Genomic DNA, 26,376 nt, shown 5'->3' on the forward strand with positions numbered 1-26,376 from the left:
TGAACTACCACCATAGCCCGCACAATGGAGGTTCCTGGCTCCTGACCCATTCCCCAGGTCTGAATCTGCTCAAAGATCCTGCCTCCCCTGATGACGAGACAGCCAAGCTTGAGAAAAGAACTCTGCCACAATACCCAGTCATGGACTGTGGATCTTCCTGCCACATTTCCCCTAATAGGCCCTTCAGCCATTTGGCTGGACACTGCACTGAGGAGTGGGAAATATTCACATAATTTGGGACTATTGGTGGCTCTGCTGCATCTGTGAAGCTTCTGGAGATCCAGTAATTTGGGTAACATCAGAACATCCCAGAAAAGACCACATCCTGCACTTTGCCCTGTTTGCGACCACCATCAGAGGGGGCTCGAGAGAGCGCAGTTACTACCCATGGTGTGCTGCTCCCACCCGACCACCATCAGAGGGGGCTCGAGAGAGCGCAGTTACTACCCATGGTGTGCTGCTCCCACCCGAAAGGCTTTGTACAGGGCCTAGGGCAAGAGAAGCCCCTCCAGCTGTTGGGGGAGGGGGGCGGTGTGCAGCAGAAGCAGCCACCTGGCTGTACTGACACAGCTGGTCTTGGGCGCATCGAGGGTCTCCAGCGGGTGGAGGTGCTGTCTGACATCTCCAGCAAGCTTGGGTAGGGGAATTCGCCACTCAGAGTTTGGTAATCAAATGAGTGTAACACAGAAATGAGGAGTTTAGAGTTTATTTTGCGGTAGCTCGGCATGGATCCAGTAGGAAGTCACTTTCTTTTTTTCCCTACACCTGAATGCTCAGAACAGCGTGAAGTCTCTCGTCACAGCCCGTTGTGCTGGTGTGGCTCTGACTGAAGCCTGGCTGCCGAGTGCCCCTGGGATCCTGCCCAACTCCTCAGCCTCTTGCTGCAGGCTTTCCTTCAGTGTTATGAATTGCCTGACAACTGTCACCTTATCTGTTTCAGGTAGTCAAAGCTAGCTTCTGGTTTTGTACCCGAATTTTCTTTTTCTTTTTTCTTTTTTTTTTTTTTGAGATGGAGTCTCACTCTTGTCGCCCAGGCTGGAGTGCAGTGGCACAATCTCGGCTCACTGCAAGCTCTGCCTCCCGGGTTCACGCCATTCTCCTGCCTCAGCCTCCCGAGTAGCTGGGACTACAGGCGCCGCCACCACGCTCGGCTAATTTTTTGTATTTTTAGTAGAGACAGGGTTTCACCATGTTAGGCAGGATGGTCTTGATCTCCTGATCTTGTGATCCGCCTGCCTCGGCCTCCCAAAGTGCTGGGATTACAAGTGTGAGCCACTGTGCCCAGCCGTGTACCCAGATTTTCTACCTGCTACATAAGTTGGTGTTGGGAGTGGGTTTCAGGCAACAGATAATTATGAAAATGGTATTGATTATCCAGACTGGCTGAGGCTAAATTTGGAGGCAGTCTAGTTAATCTTTGGGCCTGGGAATATGGTATAACCTACAGCCCACACTGGCAAAATAACTAAGAATATTACTGCTGGTGGTCATCTGGAATGAAGTGCCCACTAGGGACCAGGCTTCCGGATACACGTTTGCTTCTTGTCATTGAACTGGAAGCTGGCAGTGTAGCTGATGTACTGGGATAGCATAGAGAAAGAAACAACAAAATTTCAATGAAAAGAACCAAAATCTCTCCTTTTTAGCTGCCATGAGGCTTAGCAGAGAGCCAAAGGCAGTGTTTGATTCTGCAAGATTGCTCAATTACAGCCTTCCTAGTGTGAAAATCTAGGACTCTGGGCCGGCCTGATGGCTCATGCCTGTAATCCCAGCACTTTAGGAGGCCAAGGCAGATCCTTAAGGTCAGGAGTTTGAGATTAGCCTGAACAACATGGTGAAATCCCGTTTCTAGTAAAAATACAAAAATTAGCTGAGTGTGATGATGGATACCTGTAATCCCAGCTATTCAGGAGGCTGAGGCAGGAGAATCGCTTGAACCCAGGAGGCGGAGGTTGCAGTGAGCCGAGATCGTGCCATTGCACTCCAGCCTGGGTGACAGAGCAAGACTCTGTCTCAAATTAACTAATTAATTAAAAACAGGAACATCTAGGGCTTTGATCTGGAAAGAATGAGACCCCCAGGAATGGTCACGGGGATCCATGGAAGATTTGTAGAACCCAAACTATACCTAACATGAAGTCTTCTGCACCTCCTCTGCCAGCCAAAGACAACCCTGCTTCTCCTGCTGCCCTTGTTCCAGCGCTGCTCCGCCTCTTCCCTCACCACACCCTCCATTTTTATTTCGATCCACAATTTGAGAAAATCTTAGCATACTCACAGAGTCAATTACAAAGTCACACCTTGAAGATGGAAGCTTCAACACAAAAATAATCACCAGACTATTCTGACTTATGGCACGAAAAATCTGGGGAATGTGTGCAGAAGTGATTTCTCGACAGCAGTTGTCTAAGGAGGGTGGAAACAGTTAAATTCTACTGCATTTAGTGCTATTGAATTCTGCATTTGATGTCCTACTCGGAGCAGCTGGGGATTATTTTATTATTTGCTCAACTTGCTGATTAAAATCAGAAATCAAAATTGTTCAAAGACAGATGAAATTGAGATGCCCTGAACAGTAACTCTACACTTTTCTTTTTTTTTTTTTTGAACGGAGTCTCGCTCTGTCGCCCAGGCTGGAGTGCAGTGGTGCGATCTCGGCTCACTACAACCTCCGTCTCCCAGGCTCAAGCGATTCTCCTGCCTCAGCCTCCCAAGTAGCTGGGACTACAGGCGCATGCCACCATGCCCAGCTAATTTTTTTTGTATTTTTTAGTAGAGACAGGGTTTCACCCTATTGGCCAGGCTGGTCTCGAACTCCTGACCTCGTGATTTGCCCGCCTCAGCCTCCCAAAGTGTTGGGATTACAGTCGTGAGCCACTGTGCCTGGCCAACTCTAGACTTGAAAAGACTGGAAAGGTGAAATGTACTAAATTCATGTGACATTCCCTCCCTCCCAGCCCCGTAGCTTCCACCAACACAATGGTTAGGAGAAAACCCCTTCAATACGTTATTTAGAAGTACTTTATTTCCTGGAGCCCTGGCATCTTTGAAAACCATTTTAATTGCATATCTTTGTCAACCAGTGAAAGACACTACAGCTAAAATGAATTCTCTAATTCAAATTGAGGATGAAGGGGAAGAGGCTAGAAGTTGCCCTTGACCACCACATGTTGGGTGGCAATGGCTGCCTTCATAGCCTGCAGAGCCACACACAGTGTCCATTCAAATGGTCTTCTCATGGAGTTCTCAGCACCTACACAGAATGTGTATCTATGCAGTTTTCGTTTTCACAAAGAGCACTGCAATGACCAGCCATGTATGTACATTTTTGCACACTTATATGAGACAAAGCAAATGCAGATATTTAAACATTTTTATTGCCAAGCAGCCTTCCAGAAAAGATACCCCAATTGCAGTTCATCCCAGCAGCCCTGTATGAGAGTACCCACCACCTTTTAAAGAATTACAATAATTTTGATATAAAAGGAAGATAAATTCAGGGATATGCCTGCTGTTAAATTCAAAATTCTTATGCTTACAGAACAGGACAGGGGACACTGGTAAGGGAGAAAGGCAGCTCCAAATAGAAAGGAGGCTGACGGGAGAGCACCAAGAAGCTGGGCCTGGGTCAACCCTGCAGCAGCAAGCACTTCAATCCTCTGCCCAGGGCTGTGCGTTTTAAGTTTGGAAGAATAGATACCGAACTCTGAACAGGAGTTATTTTACTGGTGCGATTATAGGATTATTTGTTTTCTTCCTGATTTTTATTGTGTTTCCTAAATGTTCTATGTATTTTTAAGTCAACAAGCATTTGTTGAAAATCTGTAATGTACTCAACAAGAGGCCAGGAGATACTGACATGAGATTTTCAAGAAAAGTAGTATTTTTTTTTCTTTTCTTCCTTCTTTCTTCTTTCTTTTTTCTTTCTCTCTCCCCTTCTTCTTTCTTTTTTTTCTTTCTCTTTTTCTCTTCTTTCTTTCATCTTTTCTTTCGTTTTCTCTCCTCTCTTCTTTCTTTGTCTTTCTCTCTCTCTCTGTCACTCTTTCTTTCTCACATGGAACTTGTCTGTGTAATAAGAATTATTGAATCCATTCTTAACAGATCTTTGCCACATCATCAGTAGCCCCTGGGGTGGCTGTGATCCTGGCATCCATCAGGTGTCTTAGGTGCTCGGATGGTCTGGGAGTGGCATCCATCACTACAGGTGTGCCTGCCAGAGAAAAGGTGCACATTCTTCAGTGTAGTCTGTCCTGCTGCCAGGGAGGCCAGGGGCTTGGGCAGGACAAAGAGAGGGTCCTTAGTCCTAGTTCAGAGGCCCTTAGGGCCTGGTCTTTAAGTCCTCCAGGTATCCAGGCTTGGTGCCTCCCCAGCTGTGCTGACCTGCCAGTGTGGGGCCTCCTGTGAGAGACGGGGCTGCATCCCAGCCTAGCATGGAGATGGCAGCCTTTCTGGACAAATGTCTCCCGCAGTGTCAAGCAAGTCTCTGCAGACTCTGCCAAGTCTTGGCCATAGGGTGAGGGAAGAAGACCGCAGAGGAGTACATGGTAGAGAAACCCGAAAGTACATCCAGTGGTCCTGGGGTGAGGGAAGTGGTGGTATCCCCAGATGGGTACTGAGGGAGGGAAACCTCAGGTCAGGGCAGAGGAGACTTCTGGAGTTCACAGGAAGCACAGGACAGGGTGAGCTCATGGCCCAAAGGGGCACTGTGTAGTGAGATCAATCTGCTGGGTGCCAGGGGTAGACTAAAAGCAGCAAATGGAAGTTACAGCGTGCTGGAGTCTGTGGGTGAGGCCACAGTGGTCAATATGCTAAACCTAAGTTACAGCAGAGAGAAAGTGTAGCTCAGGAGTAGAGTATCTGACTACAGACCAAGAGGTCCCTGGCTCAAATCCAGCTGTCCCCTGGCTCTTATGCTTTTATCCCCTGAGCCAGCTGTTGTTCTGAAAACTTATGAGGAAGGCAATGGGCACTGCCACCCAGCCCTCTGGTGCTGACTCAGTCCCTCTCTTGTGGCTTGAGGTGGATGTTTGTATTATTATATGACTTTAGGAACCCAAAATAATGTGAGTCTTGGAGGAAAGCATAGCTCTGCAACATGCTGCATCAAATAGGTGTGCCACATATTCCTGCCTCGACCTCGGGTGGTAAGGGCCTGCTCAGATGTTGAATGTGGACTATGTGCAAGGTGGGGCTGATAAACTGCATCCCACGACGGCAGAGCTCTGGTCTAGCACCAGGGCTGGTGGCTGCAGCCAGCATCCGGCAGGGCTGCAGTGACCCCTGGCCAGCACACTCTCTGCCGTGACTTTGCTGTGATTCTAAGTTCACACCTTCCCATCAGTGCTTTGAGCTCCTGGTACTGTCAGCGATGGTTTCATCTGTTTCCATTAGACAAAGTCAGGTTCTAGTTTTGTGCCTGTGTCTGTGACTAGAACAGAAATTGGTACCAGGTGTGATCTGCAAGCAAGCAATCCTCGAGAAATGAGTATGTGGGAGGACACTGGAGTTAATTGTCAGGTCTGGTTGTACTGAAGTCAATAAAAATCCAGCTGGTTCTTCCTGGATGGGAATCCAGCAGACCAGGGCTCACAACAGCAGAAGAGCTACATACACTGGTGTCTGTGATTGGCTGAAATGGAGCCCACTGAGGGCAAGAGACCCAGCTGCCATAAAACAGGAGAAGCTGTAGGTAGGGGGCCGATACTAATGCATGGAGAACTACTAGGCTAGAGCAAAGGCCCGGCTTCTCCATGCAACTCATGGAAGGGCTCCTAGAGCTTCCAGCATTATGCTGAGAGAATCTTCTCTAAGGCTCCCGCGTGACATAGCAGAAAACCAGAGGCAACATTGGATCCTGCAGTTGCTACATTCAGTTAAATGCACAGCCTCCCTGGGCTCTCATGTGAAGGCTGGGGCATTTTTCAGGAAAGAACAGCAATCTAAGAACTGTAGAGAGAATTTACGAGAAGATGTGGAGAATTCACAACAAAAATCCAAACAAACTCCAAACTCTGCCAAATCTCCATGACAGCAAAAGCAGCCTCCTCTCCAAGCTGATGAAGCGTCTCACAGAATGCCCAGCAGCCCTGGCCCCTGCCCACCAAATGCCAAAGCTGCCCACTCAGTGTAGTAACAGAAAATATCTAGGGGCTTTCCCACCCATCGGGACCCCTGTGCCACAAGTCTGGAATCTACGTGGCTTTTGACTACAGCAAGGGACAGGCACCATGTTTCCCTGTGGATGTGTCTTGTCAGGGAAGGTGCCCGGTTTGCCTGTGTTCTGACGTGCCTGGGGCCGTGGCTCAGCCACTGGAGGGAGGGATTCCTCCTCCCAGTTCAGAAGCCCCTTTAGGCGTGGGCTTTGGATCCCCAGACAGGCAGGCTTACGCCTACTCCCTGTCCCTCATATGTGCTGACCTGCTGAGTGACGCCTTCTGAGACAACTGGGCTGCTCACCAGGAGGGCAGCTTCCACCTCCCCTAGGGTCAGCCCTGCAGTCCAAGGCCTTGAATTTGGCCTTGGGATAAAAGAGGAGGAGAAGGTAGAAAATAGAAAAAAAGGGCCAGGTAGGGTGGCTCACGTCTGTAATCCCAGCACTTTGGGAAGCCGAGGTAGGCAGATCACCTGAGATCAGGAGTTCGAGACCAGCCTGGCCAACATGGCAAAACCCTGTCTCTACTAAAAATACAAAAATTAGCCAGACGTGGTGGTGCATGCCTGTAATCTCAGCTACTTGGGAGGCGAAGGCAGGAGAATAGTTTGAGCCTAGGAGGCGGAGGTTGCAGTGAGCAGAGATCACACCATTGTACTCCATCCTGGGCTACAGAACAAGCTCTATAAAAAGAATAAGAAGAAGAGGAGGAAGAGGAGGAGGAGGAGGAGGAGGAGGAAGCAGCAGCCACAGCAGCAAAATCTAGCCATGGTCTAAAGGGTGAGGGTGAGTGTGGGGTGGAGGGGGGTTGATTTTAGAATAAATGTGCAATAATAAAGAGGCAAAGGAAGGAGAGATGTAGTGGATGATCATTCCAGCAAGAAGCAATGTCAAAGGTCATGCACTCAGCTTGAGACAGAAGGAGGAGAACGGACCACACAGTACAGAGGAGGCTCTGGGACTCAAATGAGGGGTCAGTGGGAGAGGGACAGAGCCAATGGCCAGAGAGGGTTGGCTGGTGTGAGATAGGTCTGCCAGGACATGGGACCTGACCTGGAGTAAACAGAAACTATTGCGGGTTTCAGGAGGATCCCTCCCCTGGGCAGGCCACATCCTTAAGCAGTGTCCTTTGGGAACTCATCTGAGGTGGGTTTCTGGCTCAGAGGAAGAGCATTTGCCTGCAGGTCAAGAGGTCCATGGTGCAAATTTAGTGCCTCTTAGTGCTAGACTTTCAACTGGAAGTCAGTTGGGTAATTTCTGGGGACAGGGCATCTCGTTGGGCCTGTCAAGGGCTCAGCAGATGGGGAGTGGGAGCAGAGGGGGCAGCAGGCCTGGTCATGTCTTGCCCAGGGTTGGGTGAATAGAGAGAGCCCAAGACCAGCCTTGTGGAATTTGGTCACAAACCTTTTATTACTCAGACGTGTGTGCTCCGGCATGTTTCTTAATTATGACCTCTCTTCAAGCCTATAACATGGCGCACCAAGCTAAAGTGGCGGTTCCCAATCTGACTTTCCATTGGGATCATCTGAGGAGCTTGTTAAAAACAGCACCTTGGCCCCACTCCCAAGCATTCTGATTCAGGAGGTCTGAGTGGAGCCTATGAGCCTTTATTTTCCTGCAAGCGAATGTGCTCTCATGACCACACATGCCCAGTGCTGCAGTGGACAGGCCAGCAGGGGAAGCAGCTTTAGGTCAATCCAGAGGCCCTCCATGGAGCAGCCATGGCTTTTGCGCTGACATCCTCAGCGACAGACTGCAAGATTTTCATCAGATAATAATGAGATGAGCCTTAGAGGACTGACCAAAAGGTTCCAATCGGGGTGCCCTCTGCCTATTCTTATTTTTACTTACTGATTTTGGAATCTGATTCCAGCTTCCTTTCCCTTGCTGGAGCCCATGATCTGTATCTGTCTGCATGGAGGAGAGAGAAGAGTCTGATGGGGTCCGGTCAGTCCTTGGGAAGTCCCAGCTAACTTCCTCCATCATCCCACTCCTTGCCCATAGTCTCCCAGAGCCTTCCAGAATCTTTCTCGCCCCCAGTTCATGGTCTGGGTGGGCCAGGGTATGAGTCTGCAGCAGCCCCAGGTGGGAAATCGAGAACCTGGGGATAAACAGCCAAAGTGCAGGATGCAGCACAATGAGCCCAGAAATATATGCTCATTTGATTTCTCATGCCCATTGGAGGTGGGCGTGATATTGCCACTGGTTCAGGTTCTCCTGTGCCACAGCCCAAGCTGGATGCTGTTGGGAGGATACAGCAGGACTTAGAGACATGGCTCAGCCCTCTCTTGGGGATCACATGGATCTTAATGGGGGGATTCTGAACAACTCTGGAAAGTGGGATAGTGGTACTCAGAGGGCTACAGGAGGCAGGGGTCTGTGCCTTACAAACTTTAAAGTCCATAAAATCACATGAGGACTATTGAGTCTGCCCTTCAGATATGCTGTGGGTCAGAGATTAGGTAGGCTGTGTCATTTTTCCCCAGGGTGGATTGGGAGGAACATGTGATCCAGGACCCACTTTGGTGATTAAAACAGGGTAGGGGGCACCTGGATTTGAACCAGGGACCTCTTGATCTGCAGTCAAATGCTCTACCCCTGAGCTATACCCCCAGGCCTGGAAAGATGGTGTAATTAACACCCCTTTCATGTGTCGACACACCAAGAACAAGACTAAGCTCTGCAGGTTGGGATGTCCAGGCCAGTTCTGTTTCTCTGAACTCTGGCCTCCCTCCTGTCACTAACACTTCTTTTCCCATGACTTCTGTGTGGACCTGGTTGAGGACACCCTGGTGGCCTTGTTGACCTTTATAACTGGAGAGACCCTTCAAGTCATCCAGATAATTCTCTTAGACAGTAGCAGTTGTTGAGCATCATGTGAGGCGTGCTAGGCTGGGGACAGAACTCTAATCAGGTGATGCCACCTTCCCATGCACTGACAGGAGGCCCAGTGCCTGTGTCTGGGGCTTGTATTTGACATAAAATACTGTTCATGATAATTTGCCAGGCGATAAGCAAATTGCTTTTGTAAAAGAAAAGTTACTTAAATAATAATACTCAGTATTACAAAGATGTGGCACATATACGCCATGGAATACTATGTGGCCATAAAAAAGAATGATAATAGACCAATAGTTAATGGTAACCCGGGGAGCAGGTGAAGAGACTAGGGAGTGGGTGGGGGAATCTTCTCTTTTCCGATTTACACATGTGATAACTCAAATGTCCATGTTTCCAGCCTTCCAGGTACTGAGCCGTCTGGGTGGTTAAAACTAAAAGAGAGAAATTGGTAAAACATTCCCCAGGAAGTCTTCTCTGCCTCCCGCAGCTGGATTGTCCTAATTCCTCCTCCTCCTTCAGATCCTCCCAGGTTTTCTCTCATCCAGTTCCTCTGTGCCGTTCCTTCCAGGCAGCACTGGTGTTCAGCACCTCCCCTCTGATGCTGTCACTCTCTTTTAACACAGCAGTTGTCCACTGTCCACCAGATTGGGACATCACGATGGGGGTGGTGAGTCTGAGGGCAAAAGGCACCCACAGTAGGCCAGGGGCATCCCTGCTGCCTGTGTCCTGTGCCCAGCACCCAGGCCCTGACCCCCGTCCCCTCAGCCACACTTGAGTTGAGTCCCATGGCACCCTCTTCCACACCTGCCTTCTCCACCCTGACCTACAGCCTCCCCAGAGGCCTCTTGGATGGTGAGGACCTAGTATAGTTGGGTAGTGCCATGCCCAAGGAGGTTTATAAACTGTGCAGGAATCAGTGAAAATAAAAATGCCAGTGCTGCCCTCCCAAGTCAGCTGGGGCTTACAATAAGGTCAAAGTGATGGTGACAGCATTGTTTAAGGCAGAGAAAGGTCCTTCTAGTCATACCTGGGGGAAGACAATCAAGGAAGGGATAAGTCCCCCACTCAGTGATGAAACCACATGTATGGCAAGAGAAATAGACAAGTCATCTTTCCTATATGAGGGAGATGGCTGAGTTGGGGTGGGGGCAGCAGGGCAGTTGCTAGGAAGCCCTCCTGAAGAGCAAGAAAGAGAGCAATGAATGCAGCTCTTGTATGATTCCAATGGCCCCTGTATGGAGAAGGAGGAATCTGAAGGCCCCTCTGCCTGAAATGGTCCTACGACCCCAAGTACCGGGCGAGCTCCTGTCTTCTCAGTCTGGATCTCACTGTGACAGCCCTAAAAAGAGTCAGTGACAGTCCTTGGGAGATAGCTTCCTGCATTGAGCGTGCCTGTAGAAGCAGCCAGCCGGTGTGCAGCTCATGCTGGAGCAAACATCAACAAGGAATCGACTGCACACTGTGGCCACCCTAGCCCAGAGTCCCTCTTCCTCCTACATTAGAATGCCCCCGGAAATTGCCCTAAGCTTCCAATAGGGAAATTACATAAATTACTCAGACCAGTGTGCTAACTGTAAGGAGACTAGAGGGTTAGCAATAGTTGAAGTACTTATACCAGCATATAGACAATTGCACATGGCATGGGAACTCCAGGCATGACCGACCTTGCCCAAGGGGTAGCTCTTCACAAAACCAGAGGTAGTAAGAAGACCTAAGGGGCCAAGGAAGTAAGAGGATAGATGAAAAGAAGGCAGTTGGGCAAATTTTCCTCTCAAATTTCCCTGCCCCACCTTCCAGAAATTATGCAATATTGCCCTCAGCAAGGAAGGAGAGAGTGGACCAGCAAGCCTCTTTTGTGATGGCAAATTCCACCTTCATAAAAGAGAACTTGTCTCCTCTGGTGAGCAGGATGTGGTGAAGACTGGCTCCAGGTGTCCCAACATGGCAGTCTAGGGCATGTCTAGGACTATGTAGACTGTCTAGATAATAGAATCTCTAGAATAATCTTCTCTCAGGGAGTCCTAACAGGGGTTTGGAGAGTGAAATACACACAAGGCACAGACAGAGGCAGCCCAAGGAGACCACAGGGATCAGTGAGAGTTTCCTGGAGCTGGAGTCACTACCTGCCTTATCTCACTGTGCAGAAGCCTTAGCTGGGCAAAGGAGGTAAACTCCAGCACCAGCTTCTATGGCTAAAATGGACAGTAGGTGCCCTGAAAGAAGCCAGCAGGATGGCCTCACTACCCAGGAGAGAGAATTTTTCACATCAGCCCCAATGGGATACACACTACTTATGCATAATAACTACCACGAATATTTTACCTTACCAGTACGCCATGACTGAAACAACACTTCCTCAAGGAAAACGTCCTTACCTCCTGCAGTTGCTTTGATATCCCAGTAATAGTCTTATAATATCCCTGCATCTTACCATCTAGTATTTCTTATATTTTCCATTTTTAACTTCTGTGAACATTTGTACATCTTGATCTACTCCTCTAGTTTCAAGAGCCCATATCTGTTTCACTTGCTGTTGGGATAGGCTGTGTACGGACATGGGCTGTCACTCTGGATTAGATGGGAGCGATTGGAGGATTTCTTGCAGAGGAATGACATAAGCTGAGTTTGTCCTCTGGCTGGCCTGAGGGCACTAGGGCACATGTGTGGAAGCAGGCACACAAGTTCAGGAAGATGTCGCCATAACCTGGATGAGAGATGATTGTAGCTTTGTCTGATGGTGGAGGCAATGAGAAGTGGTCAGATTTTGGATAGATTTTGAAGCAGTGTGAACAGGATTTGCTGATGATTTGAGAGCAGGGTGTGAGAAAAAAGGAAAAGTCAAGGATAATGCCAAGGTTTTCTGTCCTGAGCACCCAGCGGGATGCGGTGGCCATTCTCTGAGATGGCCATTCTCATTGCAGCAGAAATGAAATTTGAGGGGGTGGTGGAAGTCAGGAGTTCAATCTGTGATGTATTAAATTGAATCTGTCTGTTAAATGGTCTAATGGAGATGTCAAAAATGAAGCTGGAGTTCGAAGGGGAGGAGTTAGCTGAAGATATAAATTTGAGGGTCGTCATCCCATTAAAGCCGCGGGATGGAATGAGATCACTGAGGAAGTGTGAGTGAAAAGAAAAATGGTCTAGGAACTAAGACTTGGGCCCTCAAATGTTTAAAAATGGGGATGTTAAGGAGAAACCAGCAAAAGAGATTGAGGAAAAGTGGCAGAGAAGTACAAAGAAAACAACAGAAAAACAGTGACAGCCCCAATGTCAATTGAAAAAAAAAATGCTACTGAGGGCTTGAGTTAAAGATGAGAATCACCCATGACACATGGTCACCAAGGACTGTGACAAGCACAATCTCAGTGAAGTGGAGCACTTGGGTGGGTGTTCTCCTGGGAAGCCCTCCTGACCGTCCTGATGGGCGGGACCCCGGCCACATGCTCCCATGGCACCTGTATGTCTATCAAAGCACACACAGTTTGCCATAATTGCTGCAAAGATGTGCCTGTAGGGTTCCCTGTATATCGTGAATGGCCAATACATATATGAATGTGCTCAAATGTGTCAACAAAAAGAGAGGATATATTGATGGAATGAGATCTCAGGGAAAGCCAAAGGGTGGATGAAGAACACAGGATGTGCTCTAGAGAGGAGCAGGCAGGCTTTTCCTCTTAGCCTGGAGGGGATGAGGAGGTGAAGATGCAGAGCAGCAGAGGATGCTGGGGGGGGCCTCCATGGCCTTGGTCTTCTCAGCCAGGTAGAAAACAAAGTCTTCCAAAGAGAATCAAGGAGGTAGGGTGGGAATCATTACTTGGCAAGAAGGGCAAAGCATGAAGCAGGCACTGTGGGAAATGGAGAAGAGGTGAATTAGAAAGGAATAGAATCATTGCTCATTAGAGAGAGGCACTGGTTGAGGTCAAACTGGTGTAGATTTCCAGTGGGACCATTTGCCTGGCTCTACAATATACTCCAGCAAAGACTGGCTCCCCCAGAGAAAAGGTGGAAAAGGCCAATGGCGAGTGTATCCGCGGAAGCAGAAGGGCTCATGAGGGAGGTAGACAGACCACAGGCCAAGCTCTCAAAGGAGCCTGAATCGTGACTGAGAGGCCACACATGGGGTCAATAATGGGCAGGCAGATAGCTGAGCCCCAAGGTGGCCCTGGGGTCATGGGAACAGAGAGAGGTGGACAAGATTAAGGTCAAAATGAGGATAATGAAACATTTTCGGTAACAGTAAGAACATGTAAACATCAGAAAACATGTCATAAAAGGACTTTTTTGATTCTAAGATCTTGAAAGGGAATGGTTTAAGTGATGATCAGGTTTGGCTATGAATGCTGAACATGCAAAATTACAAAGGATGGAAGCAAAACAAAAACAAGCAAACAAACCAGAAGCTTCCTTTTCTCCCACATAGAAGTCCACAGGTAGGTGGTCCAGGGATGGCTTTCCATAGGGTCAAGAACCCGAGTTCTTCTTTCTGGCTGTCTGGCCAGCTTGGCTTTCATTCCAGTATGCCATCACCCACATTAGCATCTCATCGACCTCCCAGCCAGTAGGAAGGAGGAAAGACAAGCCTCTCCATGTAAGTACACCCATCACTTTCACCTGCATCTCATTGACCAGCCTTGTGCCTGTGGCCTCACAGCTCCAGGGGGTCTGGGAAGTGCAGTTTTCCTTCTGGGAAGCCATGTGCCCAGCTGATAACCAAGAAGCAACCTAGAAGACACTGGTGGAAAACTCTGAACCTCTGCCTCACCGCACACCTTGAGAGCCACAGTGAGCGGAGTTGGTGAACATTCCTAGAGTCAGGAAGATGAAAATCTGGTGAGGCCTTAGCATTGGAAGCACATTGCTGTGGAGTTTGACATTCCTGAGGATGAAAGCAGGAGGAGGTGAGGAAAATAGGATTGTTAGCCTGGTTCTAAAAATTTCCACTAAGTTTGTGGAGAAGACACAAACATGGAGAGGAGAGCGTGGTGGAAGGAAATGGCTTTGAGAGAGGAGAAGCAGGGAGGGATGGTGGAGGAGCTGGGGTTTGGGGGCAACGTGGAGAACGAGGCTGAGAAGGAGAACCCACCCTCTCAGTTCTGGAGGTTGAAGGGGAGGGATGGCTTCAGGGGAAAGCTGGCCTTCAGGTGTAAAAGGAGGGATAAAAAGACAGACTCGCAGAGCAAGGTTAAGGAGGACGGAGACTGTTTACAGAATAGCTGGAGGGCTGGCGGGCTTGGGTGGAGGAGCTGAAACAGTAATGGGGATACAGGAAGGAGGCTGTCCGGAGAGACCATTTTCACTATCAGAAGGCATTGGAAGGCAGGCACGGGAAAGGGGCAAGTACCCAAGTTCTAGGCCAAAGCTCTAAGTGTTTGTGAAACTAGAACAGCAAAAACCACTTCTTAAAAAATTGAAGTTTTTGTGGGTAGAAAGTAGTATATATATTTACGGTGTATATGAACTGTTGTGAAACAGGCCTGCAATGTGAAATAAGCTCACTATGGGGAATGGGGTGTCCAACCCCTCTAGCATTTCTTGTTTGAGTTACCAATGCCACTTTTTGGAGGAAAAAAAAGTACTAAATAAAAAATTCGAATATCTTGTTAACAAAAGGAATCTGCTTTAATGAAAAGGAAATTATGAAGCATGACACCAAAGATAAAAGCAGTGTTATTATTCAGGCCCCTACATCTTATACTAAGAAGAAAGGTCACAGGATACAGAATATTTTCAGCTCAGGGGAGTAGAGCAAAGTGCCATTTGCTAAATGATCACATTAGACGGCGCCTCAAGTGACACTACACTTGGCCAGGCTCTGTCTTCAGTACTTGCTTCTCTGCTGTGTTTTCCTGCCATCCAATGTAAAGATAATAAGACTTTGCTGCTGTCACATAGTTTTATTACAAGAACCTGTTTTTAACCTATCTAAAGTAGAAACTTCTGTTGTTCATAGAAATCAAAAGAATTAGTAAACATATTTTAGGTAGTTCTGAAAAAGATTCATAAAAGGTGATTAGTGTAAGGGATACTAAAAATCACGAACTGTGCTTCTGAGTTCTATGCTGTATAGCTGAACCTCCATGAATTTTGAGATTTTGTACCAAAAAAGCTGTTTGTTCTCCAAAACATAGAATGCTATCACATCCTTGAGCTTTTGAGATGGTTGATATAATAATCCCTTCTGCAGAAGTTTGCTTTTAAAGCTTAAATATGACATAAAATTGCCTTTGATAGTTACAAAATTTAAACACAACATGGAACTTTACTCATATTTTAACCTGTTGACATTTCATCCTCTGCAAACTCTCTTGGCCTTATAAGGGCTCACTCACTGAGCTATAAATCCTCGTGGTTTGTCTTGGAATTAGAAGACCAATACCACCCCATCCCAGGGGGAATGCCTGGATCGACAAGGGGAAAAATTAAGACAACTAGGAAATGCTGAAACAGCCTTTGTTCCTGAAGATGCTGTTCTGGTCCAGGTTTTGTTTTTGTTTTTCTCCCCAAGATGGAGTCTTGCTCTGTTGCCCAGGCTGGAGTGCAGTGGCGTGATCTCGGCTTACTGCAACCTCCACCTCCCAGATTCAAGAGATTCTCTTGCCTCAGCCTCCACAGTACCTGGCATTACAGGCATGCACCACCATGCCCAGCTAATTTTTGTATTCTTAGTAGAGATGGGGTTTCACCATGTTGTCCAGGCTGGTCTCGAACTCTTGACCTCGTGATCCGCCTGCCTCAGCTTCCCAAAGTGGTGGGATTACAGGTGTGAGCCACCGCACCCAGCCACACGTCCAGTTTCAAGTACTGTACACTTAAGTGTGAAAGGAAAATAAATCTTGGGGCCCCCAAATCACTAACGTCAAGGGAAAAGTCCAGCGGGGAACTGCTTAGGGCAAACCTGCCTCCCATTTTATTCAAAGTCGCCCCTCTGCTCACTGAGATAAATGCATATCTGATTGCCTCCTTTGGAGAGGCTCCTCAGAAGCTCAAAAGAGTGCAACAATTTGTCTCTTATCTACCTGTGACCTGGAAGCCCCCTCCCTCCTTTCAGTTGTCCTGCCTTCACCTCAAGTTGTCCCACCTTTCCGGACTGAACCAATGTACATCTTACGCATATTGATTGATATCTCATGTCTCCCTAAAATGTATAAAACCACCACATTCTACCCTCACCATTTGCTGGTTCCAGAAAAAGTGAAATCTTTACTCTACTGTCTAATAGAAAAGAAGTTAAAATATAGGCACCTATTTAAAATGTCAAAATTGAAAAGCCAGAGGGGTTATCTGGATTTGAACTGGTGTCCTGTTGGATCTGTAGTCCAATACTCTACCCCTGAGCTATACCCTATCCTGCTATTGTGTGGGTTAATTAATATCTTTGACTTTTATAGTTCCAGATTACCAGGAACCTATGAGATGCCACTTCACGATGGAAGCTCATAGGAGCTGCCAGACCCACTTGAGTGAAAACTCACTGACCTTGTTTATAACAGGAGGCAGTCTCTCCTCCTCAGATACCCCGGATCCTGTGTCTTCCCTGCCTTGAGTTCCTGCATGGGGGTGGCAGCCTGGAAAAGCACTGCTAAAATGGCCTTCAGAGTCACCCTCCAGTTCCTGTCACGGTGGACACCCACAAAAGAAACTTCGTGTGACTGAGGTGTCTGTTCTAACACACTTAATGACAGAGTTGGGTCTGACTCTCTGGGCCCGGTATTCCATTCAGGGCACTTTCAACACAACTGCAATCTAGGACAAAGATGATTCTTCCAGCTTCACTTCTTCAGTTAATATACATGGAGAATGATGGAGAAGGAGTAACTCCAAGAAATAGTGAGACGGCAGTAGCTGAGTGGATTTTGGAATCCCCAAAAGCCTTAAAATGGCCAATGTTAACCTAGTTTCAAGGACCAAAAAATGTTGCAGGAGAACAACCCCACTTGACTTTTTCATTGTTTTTTTAAGTGACAGGGTATTGCACTGTTACCCAGGCTGGAGTGCAGTGAAACAATCATAGCTCACTGCAGCCTCCAACTCTTGGGCTCAGGCAATCCTCCTGCCTCAGCCTCTCAACTAACTGGGACCACAGGTGTGTGCCACCATACCCAGCTAATACTTTTTATTTTTATTATTTTTTTTTTGTAGAGCAGACGTCTCACTATGTTGCCCAGGCTGGTCTGAAACTCGGGGCCTCAAGCGATCCTCCTGCCTTAACCTCCCAAAGTGCTGGGATGAGCCACTGTGTCCAGCCTCCCTCATGACCTTTCTGATGGCAGGCAGAGCCCTGTCCCTCTTAGAAGGAACACTTGGAGTAACACTTGGGTTAGCTCGTTTTCACCTCCTCAGCTATGCCAAGGCCCTGCCTCTTCTGTTGTCACAGGAGCTGGTAAACTGTCCCATCTGTGAACTGTCTTTCCTTCCTACTGGAATTTCCTCCTTTACCCACAGGCCTTTTGCCTTGTAGTCCTGGCAACCTTCTCAGAAGACAGCTAAGGCAGCCACTCCTCTCCACTCCTGATCTGAGGACCTGGGAAACACTGAATTCCACAGTGATTTCTATGATGATGTTAAATTCCTTCAAGAGACACACAGATGGTCACTTAAGTCCAGACTGCACTTTGCCCCACTGCTCATGTCCTCCAGGACACACCATGGGACACACCATGAAAGCACTAGTTCCCCTCGGGGCCATATTGCCATGGAGATAACATCTCTGTCTCCTCTAACAAGAATAAGCCCCTTTTCCAAGGTAATCAGGGAGTAGGATCTTCCAGGCAACAGGGCAGGGACTGATCAGCACATTGTTGTCTTGATAACAGAGGTAAATTATCATGCAGGGTGACCCGCAAAAAGGCCACAGTGAGAGTGGAAGCAGTGGTCTTCTATTGGGTCCTGTATCAAGTGGTAAAAGGAAGGCTGGACTCAGGGACATTTGCAGAATGGTCTAGGCCAATCTCCTCACTTTACATATGAGGCAAGGGCTGACTGACTTGCCCAAGGATCTCGACTGGTTAATGACAGAACCGACAGGTCTCCTGACTCCCAGTTCCCCCTACAATATCCCTGGTGCACATGCCCCAGCCTAGACAATGCTTGGGTATGTTTGATGCCTCTGCTGGATTTTTTTTTTTTTTAATCCAGGACATTACAGTGAAGCTAAGGAAGCTTCAGAGTGCCTCCCCTGCACCAGCTCTGTGCCTCCTTCTACATTTGTAATTTTATGAGGCTTTTTGTTAATAATGTTCTTCCAGATTACACAAGCTTCAGAGCCATAAAACATGGGTCCACCCCTAGCAGAGGAGATGTGTCACTTGAGAGGGGAAGGAATCACGTGGAAGAGCTGAAGGAAAAAAACAGGAAAAACCCTGGGGGCAGGTCCGGGGACATTCTCCTACAGCTCATGGGGTGAGTTGGGTGATTTTACCCTTTGTGGGATTTACTCCAAAAGACAAAACGATGCCAAGGGCTCCAGGCAGGAAATGTCTAAACCCCCTCATTTGAGGGACAATCACCCAGAGATGAGAGGCATCAGAGAATAGCTGGGTAGTGCCTGTGACCTGAAGAAGAAAGTCGGATGCAGGAGCATTGGCAACACTATGAGTAAGGTCTTCCCCCACACGACTCCTGGGGCAATTCTATTTTTATACACAAACAAGAATGCAACCCGGATGATGCCCGAGATGTACGTTCAGCCCACGCTGATGAAGAGAAACTAGGGGAGAACAGCCAGGCGCGGTGGCTCATGCCTGTAATCCCAGCACTTTGGGAGGCCGAGGCGGGCGGATCACCTGAGGTCCTGAGTTCGCGACCAGCTTGACCAACATGGAGAAACCCCCGTCTCTACTAAAAAACTACAAAATTAGCCTGGCGTGGTGGTGTAATTCCAGCTACTCAGGAGGCTGAGGCAGGAGAATCGCTTGAACCCTGGAGGTGGAGGTTGCAGTGAGCCAAGATCGCGCCATTGCACTCCAGCCTGGGCAACAAGAGTGAAACTCCGTCTCAAAAAAAAAAAAAAAAAAAAAAGGAGAAACTAGCAGAGAATGTTCAGATCCCAGTGCCTAAGCCTGGCAAGCCCCATAGACTCCGCACCACATGGAGCAGTTTCCCCAGCTGGAAAGAGCCCCGCTCAGCCCAGGAATCTGAAAGGCAATGCGCCTCTGTGACCACGTGGGGGCGCCCGTCTAAGGCGTCCTCCATCCCCAGCCTCTTAACGACTTAAATTTTTATTTTTCTCTCGTTTAAAAATACTGTCCTTGTTATTGAAAAATAAAAACATGAATTGGGAAAAGGCCTGTGGTCTATTAAAGAAAACTGCTTAGTCTATGTTGACATATGTATGCTTCCAAACTTTCAAAACTATAGATATATATAACGTATATATAGAGTATATATAACTATATATAGTATATATAACGTTATATATAGAGTATATATAACGCTACATATGATGTCATATATTGTTTTAAAGTGTTAATTTCAAAACAAAGACAGGATCGTTCTTTTTCTCTTAAATATCTCTTTTTCTCTTAAAGTATCATGAACATCTGTCCATACCAAGTTCTTCCCCAAAATGTTCAATGATGGTATTGCGTTCCATTGCTCATGCCATTAAAAAATATTTACTGTAATAAACACATGGTAGAAAATGTTAAGTGGCGTCTACCGGTATATTCCTATTGTTCGAAGTATTTATTCCACTTCAAACACAGATGGGGGGTGAGTTACAGTTGCCCCCCGAAAATAGCCCAAACCTCCAGGCCCAGGACCTCAGGCGGCAGAAGTGCCTGTTCGGGCGCGCCTAGGGCCCAGCTGGGCGAGGGGGTCACACTGCCCGAGGTCACCGGGGAGGGGGCCCTGCCAGTGCACTGGGGCCAGCGCAGTGACTGCGCGCGCGCACTCGGCAGTCGGGGGATGGGTGACGGGTCGGCCAGGGGTCGCGGGGTCAGCGCCGGGTCGCCGGCCAGGCGGGCGTCGCGCCTGCAGTTCGTCTCCGGAGCTGCAGGTGGGGCTGTGCGGCTGCCTACCTCCAGGAAGGCTCACGTGCCTTAGTCGGCCGCGCCGGCTCGCAGGATACAGCGTGGACCTGCCGGGCGCTAAAGGTGTTGGCGCGACTGCGGGCGGCTCCAGGCAGGGGTAGCCAGGGAGGAGCGGCGGCGGGGGCAAGGCCGGGCGGGCGCAGTCTGCGGAGAGCACTGGGAGGTGGGGCCTGCGTGGGGCCGCGCGCAGCACCGCGATGACTTTCTTCGGGCCGCGACGGACCGCGCAGGGCCTTGGAGGAAGCGGCCGCGGCTCCGGTAAGGGCGATCAGCGCGCGCACGGACTTGCGGCCTGGGTACCCTGGGCGACCCGGGCCCGGCACACGGGGGCTCCGGCAGTCGGACCGTACTAACGCGCCTGGGGCTCCAGGGAACCGGAGCGCGGGGTCCGCCGGGGCCTACTGCACCGGCCAGCCGGGACCCCCACTCCGGGCCGAGCCCGAGCGCTGGCGGAACGGTTGTCGCCGCCCCACGCCAAGTTCCTTGGCCTCTCCGGGACTTCCTGCACCCGCCCCAGCCGCTGTACCCTAAGTCTGCGTCTCCCCACCCGAGGCTCCTTTCTCTGCCTGGCGCTTTGCCTGTGGGTCCCTCCCCCAGCTCCTCCCAGCGGCTTAGTGGTACCTGGGAGTTGTGCGGCTTCGAATCCGCATACACCGATACCCCTTACGTGCCCAGCTCCCCGGGGTCGGCGCGGAAGGGGATATAGAGCCAGGTACTGCACCAAGCCCTGTTGAGGCGATAGTCTGTCCTTCTGTCCTTCTCTCCTCACAGCAAGCCAGTGGGATGGGTACTGGTGTTAATCTCTGTCATGCAAAAGAAAAACCCGGGGCCTAGAGAAGTTAACTTGCCCAGGCTGGCACACCTGGAAGTGTGAAGACACACAGTGGCTGTGTGTTCAAGGACCAAGCAGACAGGTACGCGGGCAATAATTGTGCAAAACAGAAAGGGGTGAGTGCTGGCGCCCAGGTGGAAACTTGCGGTGGTCTCCGGGGGAAGGAGCGTCAGGGGGCCGCCTGGTACCGCTGTCCACCCCTCCTGGCCTGATGCTCTCCTGATTCTCTGTGCCTCTGTGATTTGAGCCGGGTTTTTAAGGAAGGCTAGGATTTCAGGCCCAGCTAGACCCGTGGTGCTTTCAGGGAGGGAGGAGTGCCTGGGCAAAGGCGCAGAGAGACGGGACAGTGCAGGGCGTGTTGAGGAACAGAAAGGAGCCCATGAGCCTGGAGAAGATGGTTTTGGTTTGGAGGCAGTGGGAAAGGAGTCTGCAGAGAGAGACTAGGAAGGGGCCTGCATGGCTGGACTTCATCCTGCCGGTGGGCAGTGGGTGAGGGATCCGGCTCCTCTTACCATCAGCTCCTCTCAAACAAAGAATTTCAGCTTCCTGGCAGGAGTCTAAGGACAGCCCCACATATTCCAGCCACCAGACAGTAAGAAGCTGGGCTGGAGTGAGCAGCGCACAGTCGCCACCTCCCACCACATAGTGTGAAGGCCTTGCACAGGGCTTCCTGGCCCCATTAGAATTGTAAAGAAAACCGTGCACCCTGTTGTCCATCTGTAAAAGACTAGTATTTTCTTAATAAAGTAGTTTATGCAGAGGTCCCTTTCATGCCACACAAAGACCGTAATAATGCACGTGGAGGATGGGGAGGATTTCAGTGGATGGGGAGCTGGTGACCAGTTGAAAGGAAGCTTCTGGAGTAAACTCTTGGCGTTTGACTTTATGTGGCAGGGATAGATCTGAGAAAGGAGAGGTGAGGGAAGGAACAGTGGCCTTAGGTGGAGGGCGGACTCAAACCCAGCACCAAGCCAGCTCACCCGGGTACTTGCAGGACCACCTACTCCTTGAGAGCAAGACTCCCACCCACATTGGGGTTTTCGCCTAGAAACAGTTCAGCTTGTCCAGAACCTCCCAGCCTTGAAGACCCCTTAGAGTCCTACCTTCTTTAGGTCCTGCTTTCCTTCAAACAGCCAGACAGGCCCTTTAGTACTGTCCTGGACAAGTTTTTTTTCTACCTTTGGTCAAACTCTCCTTTTGTCTCTATTTTTTGAGGTGTCCACCCACGTTCTAGTTCTCAGTGACTTTCTCTAAGTGAATCTGCACTGGTTTCTAGTAGCCACTTACTCATTTTGCAAATAATCGCCAACCTTTTGTTGAGGAATTATTTTGCAGATTGTTGTAAGGAGGCGTTGATCCTTGGGCATGGATACCAGGAGCTCCTCTCTGCCCTGTAGGTCCCATTTTCAGATGTGGGTGGCTCAAATAGTCCAGCTCCCCACCCAAGGCAATATGTGCTCATTCTTCCTTGTCCCCAGCTGCCGGTCACTGATATGCCATGTGAATGTTTCCAAGGACAGGGAGGCCCCTCATCTCTAATTAAGATGGTTTTTGCCCATATATAAGTGTAACTTTGTGGCATATGTCCATTTTCCTCACCCGACTGTATGTCACCACTCCTGGTACAGCTACAAAAATGATCGATGCCATCATTTTTACCTTGAGCGGATGGGAATTGGGAAAGAGAAAGAATCTTGTATGGCTCATGCAGTGTCAAAAATCTCTGGACTGATGGAGATTTGCAGTCATGGGAATTTTAGCTTATGGGGAGGGGCAGATGGGAAGGAGACAAAATGAGACTATCCTGGGGGAAGAGGAACTGGCTATTAGATTTTTATGTGTATTAAAAGGGGACAAAAATAAGTAGTACTCTTGTTTGTGCTGTTTCAGTGAATCGGCTGTGTTTTTTTGTGTTTTGTTTGTTTGTTTTGCTGCATCATCGTCAATAGACAGTTCCTGTGTAATCATGAGGGGAGGTGCAGGCTGGGCTATAGTAAATCTGCAGTTTACTATTTCCCCACTAAAATACTGAGCAATGCTAAGTCACTGTGTACGTAGCAGAATTGCACTGAGTGCCAGGCTTGGGTCAAGGACTGTGGTATGAAAAGATGCAATACCATGTTCAGGGAGCCCACAGTATAAGCGTGGGTAGGAAATTACTGCGTAGGGTGGTAAGCACTGTGAGAAGGGTCTGCATTGTGCTGCAGAGGCCTGGAGTAAAGGCACCCACCCAGACATAGACCTAACATACCCAAACAGGTGATTGCCAGCCTGAGATCTGGCATGTGGGTACAGGATAGCCCCACTTGTCCACACATATGGGCTCCCAGCCCAGCTCCCCCATGCCTAGGGAAAGAGGGGCTCAGTGAAGACAATGGATGGAATGAATGATGCCGGTTTCTCTTGTGTTTCTGAAAGATTTCTCCGTGGACAATGGCAGCCAACATTCATGCCATAGAGAGGAAGATTGAATGGCAGGCTGCTCACCTGCTTTCCCTAGAAAGTTGAACTGGGATGGCCGAGAAGTAGCTGGCCGATTGTGAGAAGACAGCTGTGGAGTTCGGGAACCAGCTGGAGGGCAAATGGGCCGTGCTGGGAACCCTGCTGCAGGAGTACGGGCTGCTGCAGAGGCGGCTGGAGAACATGGAGAACCTGCTGCGCAACAGGAACTTCTGCATCCTGTGGCTGCCCCCGGGCAGCAAGGGGGAGTCCCCCAAGGTAGCCCTGGGGCACCCTGGGGTTGGGGAGGCCACGGGGCCGAGACTGTGAGCATGTGGGTGAGTGAGTGTGACACTTGTGGTTTCAGGTGCCCGTGGCCTTTGATGATGTGGCTGTGTAGTTCTCTGAGCAGGAGTGGGGCAAGCTGGAGGACTGGCAGAAGGAGCTATACAGGCATGTGGTGAGGGGCAGCTGTGAGACTCTGGTCTCCCTGGGTAAGGCCTGACACTCATTATGGGATTTGGGAAGTCCCTGTACTTCTCTCTCCACGTGGTTGTTTTCATGACAGTGATATGTAAATCAACAGAAACGTTGACCTTGAGAGTTGTTACCTCCTGTGAAAGATCAGCCCTGGGTGATGGAGTTAAAAGCTCCCTTCGCCCTGTGTGCAGGGTCCCAGAACACCAGGCTGGGAGAGGTGGTGGCTTCCCTCCTACACAGGCCTGGGATGTGGACCTTTCTGTTGGTGCTGACTTGGAGCAGGGAAGACCCCTCCTGCTCTCAGAGCCTGTGTGTAATCGACTCACATTTGAGAAAGACTCTTTTTCTAATTCAGCCTTCTCCTACAGACATGCGTGGCCCTTACGGTGACATGCCTCGAGGTCAGTGGAGAACATGGGCCAATGGTGCTTCTTGCAGCAGACATTTTCTTCATGCCTCAAAACTACTCTTCCCTCATTTTTTGGGCTACTACTCTCTGCTCTCCTTGTTTGATCCTGCCCAGGAAGGGCCTGGACTGTGTTTTTTCCTGGGCTGATTTCCTCTTCTGATTTCCTCTTTGTGACCCTGGAGCCAAGGGCAGCAAGGCCTGTTAGTAGAAAGGACAGGAGCAAGTGCAGACGTGAGGTTGTTTCGTCAGCACAAGTGCACTGCTGTTTAATATGCACGTTCTGCGGCAGTTTCTTCACCCCGGCACTGTTGACATTTGGGACCAGGTGATTCTATGTGTTGGGGGCCATCCTCTGCATCGTAGGATGTTCGGCAGCAACCCTGGCCTCTACTCTCCAGATGCCAGTCACCTCTCCCCCAGCCCTGAGCACGACAACCAGAATTGTCTCCAGACTTTGCCAAATGTCCCCAGGGAGCAAAATTGCCTGTGGTTGAAAGCTCCTGCTCTATGACAATCAAGAGATTTCATTTCTAGACCATTGTTGGTTTTCTGGGCTGACTGTCCCCAGCTCTGACTGGAACGTGACAAAAACTGACCTTCTGTCTTTCCTCAGACTACGCCATCTCCAAGCCTGAGCTCCTCTCCCAGATTGAACAAGGGAAGGAGCCCTGCCACTGGCGCCGCCCTGGCCCCAAGATTTCAGATGTTCCTGTGGACCCGAGTCCAGGTAAGGGCTGGGAGAAGGCCAGGGAGGCCCCAGGTGATGTGCGGGAAACAGAGACGGAAAGGCCAGGAAGGGTGTGATCTTTCCAGAGAGAGCCGAGGAGAAACAGGAAACTTACAGGTTTTATGTCTGAGTTTTTTATAGTTGAGTTTTAATCTCTAACTTATTCAGCTAATGCTCCAGAAATGAATACTTTCTATCAGGGAAACAGGTGGAAAACCTAATCTTTTAGGAAGAGACAGAGGCCGGGCACAGGATGAGGGGAGGGAGAGGAGGACACTGAGAGGGAAGGCAGGAGCATAGTGGACCCTTGAATAACGCAGGGGCCAGGGGCGCCAGCCCCCAATCCCAAGCAGCCGAAAATCTACATCTAACTTTTTACTCTCCAAAAAGTTAACTACTGGATAGTCTCCTATTGAACAGAAGTCTTGATACTATGAACAGGGAATAGCACATACTATGTATGCTCTTGTATTGTGTATTGTATACTTACAGTAAGCTAGAGAAAAAATGTTATTAGGAAAATCATAAGGAAAAGAAAAAATATTTACTACTCATTAAATGGAAGTGGAGCATCATAAAGGTCATCCTCCTCAGTGTCATCTTCAGATTGAGTAGACTGGAGGAAGAGGAGGGGTTGGTCTTGCTGTCCCAGGCATGGCAGAGGCAGAAGAAAATTAATTTATAAGTGTGCCTGCATAGTTCAAACCCATGTTGTTCAAGGGGCAACTGTGTATTGAAAACAAGATTAATTCAAAGCTTTGCAAAGAGTCGGCCTTGCTTCTGAGAACCAATGTCTAATTTATTTATTTATTATTTATTTTTGAGAGGGAATCCTGCTCTGTCTCCCAGGCTGGTGTGCAGTGGCACGATCTCAGCTCACTGCAACCTCCACCTCCTGGATTCAGGCATTTCTTCTGCCTCAGCTTCCTGAGTAACTGGGATTATGGGTACCCGCCATCATGCCCAGCTAATTTTTGTATTTTTGTAGAGACAGGGTTTCACCCCCAATGTTGGCCAGGCAGGTCTTGAACTCCTGACGTTAGGTCATCTGCCCACCTCGGCCACCCAAAGTGCTGTAATTGCAGATATAAGCCACCGTGTCTGACCTCAACCTTAATTTAAGCCAGTAGCAGTTGTAGAACATACACCCATTGGTCAGCCTTATGGTTCGGTATGATTAGAAGCACACATTTATTTAAGGTGAATCTGGTTACCAGATATCAGTGTCTCAGATTTCCCTGGAGCCAGTCAGCACCTTTGAAAGTTAAGGGAAGGACAGGTGGACACAGGAGAAAAACCAAATTCCTAAAGTGAAGACCTGCTGGGTCATTTGACCATGGAGACCACATCTCTGCAAGGCTCGACCCCTGATTCCTCCAGAAGACCCGCCCTTGACCGTCCCACCTGCCTTGGTTTTCGCTTTCATCTGACACTTAAAAAGGTGGTGTTCCGCAGAGGCCCTCCTGT

General features: G+C 49.1%; 1 non-coding gene and 1 pseudogene across 1 annotated transcript; one reads left to right on the forward strand and one right to left on the reverse strand.

The window, feature by feature from the left end:
- The first annotated feature begins 449 nt into the window (after window positions 1-449).
- Window positions 450-25,791, forward strand: LOC116274438 (annotated as a pseudogene).
- Window positions 8,693-8,764, reverse strand: TRNAC-GCA. Its single transcript has one exon. It is a non-coding gene; the product is annotated as a tRNA-Cys (tRNA).
- Window positions 25,792-26,376: the final 585 nt, after the last annotated feature.

This window comes from Papio anubis, chromosome 4, assembly GCF_008728515.1.
Source record: "Papio anubis isolate 15944 chromosome 4, Panubis1.0, whole genome shotgun sequence".
NCBI classification, from domain to species: Eukaryota; Metazoa; Chordata; class Mammalia; order Primates; family Cercopithecidae; genus Papio; species Papio anubis.